Source organism: Protopterus annectens, chromosome 8.part1 (genome assembly GCF_019279795.1).
Source record: "Protopterus annectens isolate FY-2018-M chromosome 8.part1, PAN1.0, whole genome shotgun sequence".
Classification (NCBI taxonomy): Eukaryota; Metazoa; Chordata; order Ceratodontiformes; family Protopteridae; genus Protopterus; species Protopterus annectens.
Window position 1 is genome coordinate 316,490,641 of NC_056742.1, and position 12,097 is coordinate 316,502,737.

The window sequence follows — 12,097 nt, forward strand, 5'->3', positions numbered from 1 at the left end:
ACATCCTGATAGCAGAGTCATTTCAGCATCTAAGAAACCATTGTAATTTGGTACATGTGCAGTTTACTGCCTACACACATGTACAGTATTTGAAGAAATTACTAATGAAGGTTAGAGTCCCTTCATCTGTGCATAATATGAATTTGATGTTGCACAACTAATTGTTATTTGATCTCAAATAATTTTGACATATTCACTTTCATTTAAAATGTTAGGAACAGTAAGATTGTTACCATGGGTTTCCTTCAGCTGTTCAGTTGCCATTACTTTACAACTTTTTCAGGGTTATAAAGATGCAATGTTGATTTAATTATGAAGTGTAAAGTTATGAAATTGATATATAATTTGATTAATATTCTCCTTATGTTCCGTGTATTTTTAAATTATAAAACTTGCTAAACGAGTCTAGTATGGGGACTTGCCTTTTGTCTTAATTCCCATGGTTGCCTTTTGTCCCACAGTCAAGTACACCCTGCTGTACTTTTTTGTATGTCTCCAATTGCCACTACACTTACCTTTGTGGAGAACTGTTTTTTCTAGATTACCTCTGAGTGGGCTTGTAAGCACAGCAGTCTTTGCCGATAGTAATAGAAACCCTTTGGGGGTGGCATGGGCGACTTGTATATTCTTTCATTTAAATCCTTCTTGACAACTGAGAATATTACAGTTTGGTCCTTTATAGTGATTTTCAAATGAGACATGAATAAATAAGATGCTTATATTAACAGTAACCAAACATTTACTTAGATTTGGCAATCATATTCAAAGGATAAACTTAACATCACAGTGAGACATGCTAAAGTTGATCTTCTGGTCGCCATTGCGTTTAATAGTTGTAGAATAAAAGTTGAACAAACCTGTTCAGTTGTGAACTGTGACTGCCATCTCTGAAGTAAATATGGGTGAACTAAAACTTTTATTTATACTTTGGAGTAAGTATATATGTGATACCATTGTGTTATTGGCTGTCTTAGTTGTGTAGAGTTAAATTAAACTGAATTACTTCTACTTGAGTAATATATGTAGTTAGAAAGTGGAGAAAGGTATGTATTTTTGATTATATTTGCTGTACTGTGTAATACTAATAATTGCTGTCATGGTAAATGGTTAGTACTTTTGTTATTTGTTCTACTCTAAAAATGGCGTAATAGTAATTGTACTGAGATGACTACTACTACTACTTCCCACAGCATACTTTGTGTCTGTATGATATGGTATTCTGTTGACATCCCTTTTCTTAGTAAGTCTTCTGTCTGTTGACTTAGAATGGCAGCACCCTGAGCTGGTGCTTTTTTGACAACCTTTCAAGTGTTTGTATACACCAAATCCAGACCTGACCCAGCAGTTGCTGCTTTAGTGAATTAATCTGCTGCTAAACAGTTTAATTGTAATCCCTTTCCTTCTGACGAGGGTGGGAAGGCTTTTGACAAGTTGGGAAAAAGTATATGCTTCTGCAACTTTAATATTTAAAATGTAAACCGTTAAGGTCATATTTTGAAATTTATCTTGGCTAATTGTGAAACTGAGTACTGCTTTACATAAATACAAATATTTCAAGCACGGGCATAAATGCCCTTCTAGCCTGCCAATATACCAAAACACCTGTTCCCATAACAAGTGTCCAGGCTGTTCTTAAACATTTCTAAACTAGTGCTTGCTTTAATGTAATTTGGTACTCTGTTTCATGCATCAGCTACTCTGTCAGAGAACCAATTAATACACTTCTCATTCCTATAGAATTTTCTACACAGGTTGTCTGATGATTCTCTAGTACTTTTTGATAACCCCAAACATTCCCAGAAGTAGTTGTCCTTAAATGCTCTATATACCTGAATAAGATCTCCTCTTAGATATCTGTAAGAGACACTGTACAAATTCAGATATTTTAGTTTTTCATAATAACTTAGATTTTCTCATCCATGGATGCCCTTGTTATCTTTCTGATGTACTCTTTCCAGTTAGGCATCTGTTTCCTCTTGTGAGGCAAAATAGGCTTTATGTAGATTTAGTTTCTTCTGTTTCACAAGTCACTACTCACTGCTATAAACGTGTTTATGATTCTGTGGATATTTCTTCCAGGGCTTCTGCCACTGGAACTGTTTCAAGGAGGTTTGGCTGACAGCATTCTCAGAACCCTCCTATAAGATGTTACAAATGAAATTTTGAATTATCCCTTGAACAGATTTAGTTTTTTCGATCTTATGCTCCATAAGTCATAAAGTGTGATGAGAGGGGAAAGCTGATTCAGGGAATCTTTCATATTTTTACCTCTTTCTCTCAGTTTTCCAAGGGATTCTCTACTTCCTCCATTAACTTTAGCAAAAAGGCAAAATTAATAGTCCCAGTAGAATGCTGGTAAGCAGACATTTAAAAAGCAATGGCAGGAAGGTTCCAGAAAGAAATCAGGACCCCTTCCCCAAAACAAAGGACAATCAAATAAGTCAGCATGTTTATATGAAGGCCCACCCCCACCACTGTTAGTCCCTTAATCTTCCCAAAAAATCAAAATATCCATTTCTCTGTTTTGTAACAGATTGATATGATGTTCTCAGTTTTCATTCATTCCTCAGCAGTTGGGTCTGGATCCAACTCTGCCACTTTTTATAGCTCATGGATACTGGAAGCTCTTGAGCTCCTCCCTTACCCATAGTGCTGTACTCCCCTACCATACCTCAGATCTCATTTGCCGCCTTTGCATATGGACGTCATCAGTGCAAGCTCTCGAACTTTAGTGGTTACTGCTTAAATAAGTGAACAGATTTTTTATTTTTTTCACTGTGTTTGTCCTTGGTGTCTGTGTACATAATTTCCTCCCTTATCCTACACTTAGTATAATTTAATTTGATTACCATTGTCAGTATATTTCTCTTCACTTTACTGTTACGCTTGTGGTAGTTTCTATCATTACCGTTGTTGGTAATTTTCTCTCTCTTTTCTCTTTCTTTGGTTTTAAGATAGATGAAAACCTTCCAGCTTTAAAAAAATGTAAGGAGTGTGGGCATAAGATCCCTCTGTCTGATGCTTATGATTCCCATGTTTATTTCTTGGGCCTGGCACACTTAAAGGTATCGTGCAGTATTTGCAAGGCTTTTAATCCAAGGGCCTTAGTTAATTGGAAAAACAAGCTTATTTGGAAAGGCCTTTTGCCCATGACCTTCTCGGAATCATTATCTGGAGCACAGTCCTCCAGGTTTGACAAAAAGGAGCCCAGAAAGCGGCCGTCGGACCCTTTTGGATCCTCCACTCCATCTCCTGATCATACCTCGGAGACAGCCTGCAAAGTATCAAAATGGTTGGATCCGAAGACTAAATCTTCTGATTTGTCTGCATCTGATGCCCAGTCTGATTCATCGGATACGATAACTTTGGATCCAAAATCACTCCCGCAGACCTGGTATACATCCTTACTGGACCCTGTCCCTTCCAGGGTGCCATCACCTTTATTAGAGAGATGCTGCTACGTTTCCATTCTAGGTCCACTTCAGTGGCCTCCTCTTCCTGTTCTTACAAGAGCATGACAGAAGCATTTATAAACAGAATGATGAAGTTTCTCTTGGCAGATTCAGATGGGCGTTCTCCCGTTTCCTACACCTTCAGGTCTGGAGACTTTTACCAGTGCTGCCCCACCTGTCTTGGCTCTTTCTCTGATCCGACTCTTGGTACTTGAGCCCTTGAATCAGAGTCTTCCTGGACTGCCTGTAATGGAATCGAAGATTGTTGTATCTTCTGCTCAGATACATTCTCTGTGTGCATCGGCTCCGAGTTTGTTTGAGCCGTAGTATTGTTGCCAGATTCAAGGTGTTAGTCGCTTTGACATTGGATAGCTCTGCTGTAACCACTGCCTTGGGTGGTCAGAGGGAGCCAACAGTCCAGATGCATGTCTCCTCAGTTCAGTCGGCGTCCTTCTCCATGGAGCTCTCTGCCTTTGAAGTGGTGGAGAGAGTTCTGTGCTTCTGGAGGATGGAAGATTCCACCTCCCTTGGATCTTCCAGCTGGATCCCATATGTCTTTGTGCCTTGTGCCTCAACACTCTACTGCATAGTGACAGCCAGCCCAAAGTCTCCAGGTTACCCAGCAGGGTATACTTACATCTTCCAATACATATCTGGAACATCCCACTGAAGAAGTCCCTAGGAAGAGAAACTGCAAGAGGAGGCAGTTAGACTTTCTTCAAGAACCGGTCACAGAAGATACTGATTTTGATCAGGAGGAAGGGTCCAAAGATCACCACCTAATGACTTCTCTTTTGGAGACATTCTGGAGATCCTTAAGCAAAGGGGTTGTTGGTCTACCAGTAATCCTTCCCAAGAGGAACCTGTATTCCTGGAAGCCTTTGGATCTGGTCCATCTACCGCCTGGGTGACTCTGCTGATGAGCTCATTGATTTGACCTCTAGGTGGGTATGGAGGGAACCTGACGTTGTTGAGCCAGTCCCCAAGAGACCAGACAGAATCCTGGCGCCACCAAAAGTAAAAGAGTTTTAGAGCAAAGGAGTACCAGTAGATGCAATGGTCATAGCAGCAACCACAAAGAAAGAATTTGTGGAACAGAGTTCATCTGTCCAACCCTTTAACAGGGAGTCCAGGGTGTTGCACAGATTTGGGAAGCATGCATATGCTTCAGTGACCTTTTCACTAAGGTCATTAAATTGTTTGACACACTTCACCAGAGTTCAGAGTGACTTGAGTAAAGAACTTTCCAAATCCCTCTCTGGAACCAGTACTTCTGAGGCACAGAACACTATTGCCTCACAGTTGGCTACCCTACTATCTATCACAAATTCATCCACGAGGCTCATTTCACATGCAGTGAAAGGTATCTCAAGGATATCTGGTTCAGGCATTTCCATTAGGGACATGCTTGGATGCGCCTATGTGATTTTGCGGAGCACTTTAAATCCTCTTTCATCAATGTACTCTGACAGAAGTTTTTTTTTTGGCCCTAAAATTAGACACACACTCCAGGTATGAGCAAGATGGTAAGTCCCTGTCTGCAGTGGGCATATGTCTTTTGAGTCCTCAAAGAACCTTTTGTAGGAATCAACAAGATGGTAGAAAATGTTCAGAAAGTCCCAGGGTCCTTTCCATGATCTGCATGGAGATAGTTTCCCCTAGGGGCAGGGGGGAGAACTGTAATGGAAGGCATTGTCTGAGCGGTAGAGGAGGCCCGCAGAACCAGGGATCCAGAGAGTCATTCTTTGACAGACCCTACCAGCGCTCCTGAAAGGAGGCCTTATTCTCCACTTGTGCAGGCAGTCGGGGGTCATCTATCCTTGCACTAGAGGAACCTGGTTAGATAATACAAAAGATGCATGGGTGCAGAGGATTATTTCCAGAGGTTATATTTTTCCCTACCCCCTCCTTCAACAGAAAACAAAATTCCCAGTGTTCCACCCAGTCAGAGGAAAGTAGCAGCTCTAGAAATAAAAAAAAGCTGCTAGAAAGAGTCATCCAAGAGGTCCCCTCAGACCAGAAAGAATCCAGAACTTACTCAAGATTCTTTTAGTGCCAAAGAAAACAAGGGACTGGAGTCCTATTTTGGATCTCAGCAATCTGAACAAATCAGTTCGGTATACAAAGTTCTGGATGGTCACGGTTCAGTTCATTTTGCCTTTCTTGCACAACGACAACTAGACGTGTTCAGCAGATCTTCAGGATGCATACTATCAGATAAAAATGAACAGGCAATCCAAGAGATACCCACACTTCTGGCTGGGAGCCAGTCATTACCAATTTAGAGCACTGCCCTTTGGCCTCACCACAGCCCCCAGGGTGTTCACCAAATGCATAGCAGTAGTAGCAGCAGCTCACTTGAGACTGCAGAGATTCTGAGTGTTTCCTTACTTGGACAACTGGCTCATAACCATTCCACCCAGGCATCTTCTGATAAAAGTACAAGACTTTGTATTCTAGATTTGCTCTTATCTAGGAATTACCATCAGTCACAACAATTCTCAACTAGAACCATCAAAACCATTTGATTTCAAGTCAAAAAGATAACTCAAAATTCTTCTCTATCAGCTCAATTGATTCTACAAGGTTTGGGGTTGGTGTCCGCTGCAATAGTTCTAGTTCTACTAGCAAGATAATATGATAGTTCTAGTTCCACTAGCAAGATGCCATATGGGAATTCTTCAGTGGACCTTAGCAACTCATGGTCCATTCTTTACCAACCACCACCCATATCTGAATAACTTAGATATGCAAAAAGTACCCTAGTGGTGGAGTCACTCATTAACACATATTACAAGGCTGTTCCTTCATTCTTTGGATACTTCCCAAATTGGGTGGGGGGTACTTCTTGAGAAAGGCAGTTCAAGGCACTTGAACCTTTGAAGAGAGCAGTACTCCTGGCATTGCAGGCCTTTCAAGACTCTGTCCTTCCAGGACTACTGCGACAGACATTATGTCATTGACATGGTACATCAACAAACAAGGAGAAAGCAGATCTTACCCCTTGTGTCAAGAAGCTCAGGGAGTCTGGCAGTGGACGATCTCATCCAGTCAATTTCTGATAGCAACACATTCCGGGAAAATCCAGCTTGATAGTAGATAAGTTGAGCAGTTCCATTTTATTGCCTCACAAGTGGTCTAACAACATGCGAGTTGCAGAAAAGATTTTCCACCCATGGGGCCAACTTTGCTGTGACCTCTTTGCATCTCCCCTCAGCAAGTGCAGCAGATTCTTTGCCATGACCCCCCCCCACCATTGGAATCACCGTGAGACTCTCTCCTCCACGATTGACCACACGGTCTCCTCTATGCTTATCCTCCAACCCCTGTAATCCCCAGGTTTCTCCAGAAAGCATCTTGACTAAAGAGCAAACTTATCCTCATTGCCCCTTATTGGCCTTGTCAGATTTGGTTCCTCTTTCTAGTTCACCCTCCATGGATTCTGGATCCAGTTTCAGACTTCATGTCTTACCCGACAGACATGATTCATTCAGACATTTTAGGCCTAAAGCTGACAGCATGGTTTCCCCACTTCCTTAGATAGCTGGACAATCAAGACTGTCCTCCCCTGTCCGTCACATTCTATCTTCCCATAAAGCTTCCACAAGGAGGGTTTACAGAAATAAAGGAAAAATATTGTTTTTTTTTTTCTTTCTTTTTTTTTTATTTGGTACAACAAAAGGGCATTGACCTTCTTTTCAGCTCCAATACATAAAGTTTTTGAGTTTTTGGCAACAGTTTTTAATGAAGGGGCTAGTTCATTGACCATTAAAGTACAACTACCTGCCATTTCTAATTTTCATTTTGGAGTTAACAGTTCCACCTTAGCTTCTTTAAAACTTTGTAAGGCCTTTATAAGGGCTACCTTACCTTTTAAAAATCAATTTCTGCCATGGGATTTAGTTTTTCAAGCTTTGAGTCAGTCTTCTTTTGAACCATCATCAAAATGTAAACTAAATTTTTTAACCTGGAAAACTACCTTCTTGGTAGCTATCACCTCAGCTTGAAGAGCATCTGAACTTCAAGCCTGGTCTTCTAAGCCTCCTTTTTTAATATTTCATAGAGGTAGTGTAGCACTACGAATCCAACCCTTCCTTTCTTCCGAAGAATGTGTTAGAATCCAGCATCAATCAGTCTATTAATTTTCCAGTTTTCTTTCCAAATTTCACCAACAAATGAGAACACATTACATTTGTTGGATGTTCCCAGCCACTTGTGTTTCTGTTTGCATAGAACAAAGGATTTTAGAGAAACATATCAACTATTTTTGTCTTTTGCGGAATTTAAATTGGGCTCCTTTGTCTGCCAAAACTTTGACAAGCCTGTTCAACTAGGTCCACTGGAACTTCATCAGTATTTTTATCCAGGTCTTCCATGGATGATGTGTGTGTGGCTGTAACTTGGGCTAATCCTCATACCTTTGTTACTCACCACAAATTGGATCTGGTCTCAAGGGGAAGAGCAGCCTTCGGCTCAACAGTGCTGAGGAATATCCTTTCTTAGAGTACTCCCGGGATTCAGGTAGCTGGAGATTCTGACCCAGTTGTTGAGGAATGAATGAAAATTGACAAAAATCAGATAAAGAAGTTATGTACTCGCATTCCATCAGTGTTGTCCATTTTCATTCTTCTTCAACTCCCCTCCCTTCAACCTCCTACCATTTGGTTTGTGACTTCTGGAAGAATGAGAAGATAACAAGGGAACCAATGTTCCTGCCTTTGAGCTGCAAGTATTGGTTTCTCATCCTAGTGTTGTTTCTAATGTTGTATGAAACTATAAGGCCAGCAAACAAGATCTGAGTTGTGGGTATTGGAGTAGAGCATTATGGGTAAGGGTGGAGTTCGAATGTTTCCAGTATGCCCTGGATCCTGAATATGTGATCCCTTAGGTTACAAATGGAAATGAAACTCCCCCTTCTTTCTAGATGATTCCTCCTCACTTACCAGATCAAATTCCCTTTCCTACTGCCGTACAACATATGTTATCTTTGGTGGGGGTGGGGAGTAATAGAAACTGCACCTCTTCTGTTAGGAGAAGGTTTTTATTTGAGAATGTTTTGGTGCTTGAAATTATTTTATTTTGGAGACCAGTCTTGGATCTTTCCTTCTTGAACCAATATGTGATGGTATCCAAGTACAAAATACTTTGACCTTCCAACCTATTACCCCTTCTTCCTGATTTGAGTTTTTTAGTGACCTTAGATGTAACAGATTCATATCATCGCATTCATATTAATCCAGATTTCAGGCATTTCTTAGGTTTTGAGTCGCATCTCATTGTTTGCAGTGTGTGTGAATCTGATACTTCTTCCAGGACCATGTCCACTGGTTCTGTTTGGAGAAGGTTTGCCTGGCTGTGTTCTCAGAATCTCATAGATTATGTGAAAAATGAGATTTTAAATGCTCCTTTGAATAGGGATTTGGTTTTTAGTTCCTCTGCTTATCCGAAAATGTGATGAAAAGGGTAACTTGTTACAGGGAATCTCTGAGATTTTTCAGCCCAACTTTTCCCAATTTTCTAAGAGACTCTCTCATCTAATTTTGGCAAAAAAATAACCAAAAACAAATAAATAAAACAGTCTGGACAAAATGCAAGTAAACAGATGATTTGATGTTGCCAATCTTCACCCAGTCCTTGAAAGTGGGTTTGGTTCCGAGCCTCAAAACAGGGATGAGCTCGTGCTCTGCAAACTCTCGATCCAGGCTCTACCCATAATGCTCCTCTTAGATAGAAATTACCCCAGATCTCGTTTGCTTCTTCGTACACCAGACTTGTTCTTTCATTCACTCTAGCCTTGGCTTAGTTTTTTGTGAGTATTTTCTAATTTTTACATTTCCTTCTTCCATAATACTTCCCTTTATAACTTTTTATAATTCTTTGTACTTCTACCCACTCCTTCCTTTCTTACAGAAGCTAATTTTCTATTTGTCCTTCTCCCATTGGTAAACTGTCCCCATACCATTGTTGGTACTTCCTTTACTACTTTTAAATACATTTGAAGGTCTTCTTTTGTACCATTTCTGGTGTTTTTCTCTCCTCCTGAAATTTTCAAAACAAAAAGATAATGTATATATATCTTTCCTTATCTGTATTTCTTCAGCCTGTTCCATCGTGTGACTGCCTTCTGGTGATCATGGCAGAACAACAAGAAAAACTTTTTCCTTCTATGCCCTTTAAGGGCACATCCGGATTCAAGAGGTGTAAAAAAATGAGGGCAAAATGCCCAACTCAGACGGGCATACCTTGTCTGTGTACTATCTTGGGAAAATACACTCACAGGAAAACTGCGATTTGTCATGGGTTTTCAACCCGTACTTTGAAAGAAAAAAAAAAAAAAAAAAAGCAAATTTTGAAAGGGCTACTTAAGACTGGATTTGATGAGGCCATTTTTGAGTCCACAACTGAAGCTAGTACTTCATCATCATCATCAACATCTTTAAAGAAAAGGCCTTCCTCAGTTCCAAAGTCCTCAGAGCCTTCAAGAAAAATGGTTAAACCTTCCTCGGTACCAAAGTGTTCATCGGCACCAGAGAATTTGACTACATTGACTACTACTACTACTAAATTGGCTTTGGAGCTGACAGCTTCTTCTTTGGTACCTACTGATACATCGGTAGTGAAGTAGTTGTGGCTGCCTCCACTCCCAAGAACATTCTATTCCTCATCTGTGGACCCGTTTAAAGACGCTCCTTTTGTGGAAGTGAGACCCCCTAAATCTCTTTCCATAGCATCTGTTCCATCTCCTAAGAGTCTCTCAGAGGCAGACATAAGACTGGTGGATCAGCTACTGGTGACAAGGAGATTGTCCTCTGTTCTGAGCCACACCATCGTTGGCACCATTCATCCGAAGACTCCCCCTTACCCTCCTCCTCCAACTCTTGCTGAGCTTTTGGAGCCCTGGATCCCGACTGTCTCTGTTCCGGTATCATCTTTATCTCCAGTTCCGAGAACCGCTTTGAGTAGCTTTGAGATTTCGGCACTGGAGACCTCCCAGGGTTGAGAGTCTCTGGTCTGTTTTGAGATACATGGTACCTTTTTAGTTCCTTTGGAACCATCTATGTCTCTCAGTGCTTTGGCCTTTGCAATGTTGGCCCAGGCTTCTGTTCTGGAGGCGGTCTCCTCTATGCAGGGTGTGACCCCGGTTCCAAAGGAGGCTGTTTTGCTTACAGGCTCCCACCCCTCTACCAGGGGCGGGGAGGCAGCCTCCTGGATTATGGAGAGGGCATTGTCTAGTGGAGACTCACAGTCCGTGCTATCCCTGTCGGGACAGATTTCATTATCCCTTTGACCTGATCTACTGTCAGATGTTTTTCGTGTTTCACTGTTGCAGTCATTACATTTGGGTTATCTGCTTGCAGGTAGCCCTCAGTCGGCCTGATTAACAAAGTCTTGGGTCCTGCGTTGGTTGCTGTCCCTTCTTCCATGACGTCAGGTCGTCAGGGGTATAAAACATGCAGCCAACGCCATTACATCAGTCTTTCTTGCCGTGCGGTGCCTGAAGCAGAAGAGTTCGCAAGTGTCGGTCGGCCGTCTCCTGAAATTTTCATTTTCGAGTTTCAGAACCGAAGTCTTCAACTAAAGCTAAGTACCCCGTTGCGGAAACTTTTTCTTGCTGCTTGCTGATGTCAGTAAAAGTTAATATTTGCATTACTTGTGGAAAGCAAATACCTCATAAAGATTTTCATTCATACTGTATTCCTTGCTTAGGCCCTGACCAAGACGTACCTTACTGTCGGTTTTGTGCTTTATTTAATCAGCGCACTATCCATCGTCTGTATATTTTCGCCTCTAAATATTTCGGTTTTTAGTTTAATTATCCAGAAATGTCGTCGGTTAGCCATCCGACTACCGGGATTCCAAAAAAACACAAAGATAAAGACAGTGACAGGCCGCCGAGGTCCAAAACTGCCTCCGACGCTTCTAAGCCAGTCGCAAGTTCGCTGGTACTCAGTGAGGTGCTTTCGCAGCCCCTTATACCCGCTACTTCTGATTCACAGGCCTCTACAGAGACCCATTCGGAGTCCGGTATGCCGCGAGATGCTTCCACTATGGAACCTGCAGATATCTCCACCATTGATGGGTCCGGAGCCTCTGTTCAGGCACCGGCTTCTGAGGGTATATTCAGGCCCACAGACTTGCATATTAAACCTACGCCTCCTTCTTTACTTGGGCCTAAATCTCGATCCATGCCTAAAAAAATGACACCCAGGCCACATGCTCAGGCCTCTAGGCCTAAAAAACAAATGATAAGAATGGCTGAAGATCTAATAATAAGAATGGCTGAAGATCTAATAACTCTAATCAGGGGTAGCCAACCCCCCCCCCCCTTCTAAGAGGCCTAGGACTGAAGTTGATTATGAATCTTCTGATCAGGACTCTGTTTTTACTGATTCTTCTGATGATCTGGATTTGCCCTTATGTACTTATGAAGATTCTGATGCAGAGGACTCCATTCCCTCTGCTTCCCCTCCTGAGGAATTTTTCTTTTGGGGAAACCTTACATACTGTAAGGGAGCATTTCCACTGGGAAAGCCAGGATTTTTCTGATTCATAAAAGAGGCTTAGTGATTTCCTTCTCGTACCTCAGCATAGGCCTTTTAGCTATTCCTCCTGTACTAGACATTGTTGATGATGCCTTTTTGGAA

At 41.6% G+C, this 12,097-nt stretch overlaps 1 protein-coding gene across 1 annotated transcript in view; it reads left to right on the top strand.

The window, feature by feature from the left end:
- DHX38 (DEAH-box helicase 38) overlaps positions 1-12,097 on the top strand; it is a gene marked incomplete in the record, with an annotated part of 1,902,786 nt that overhangs the window by 951,510 nt on the left and 939,179 nt on the right.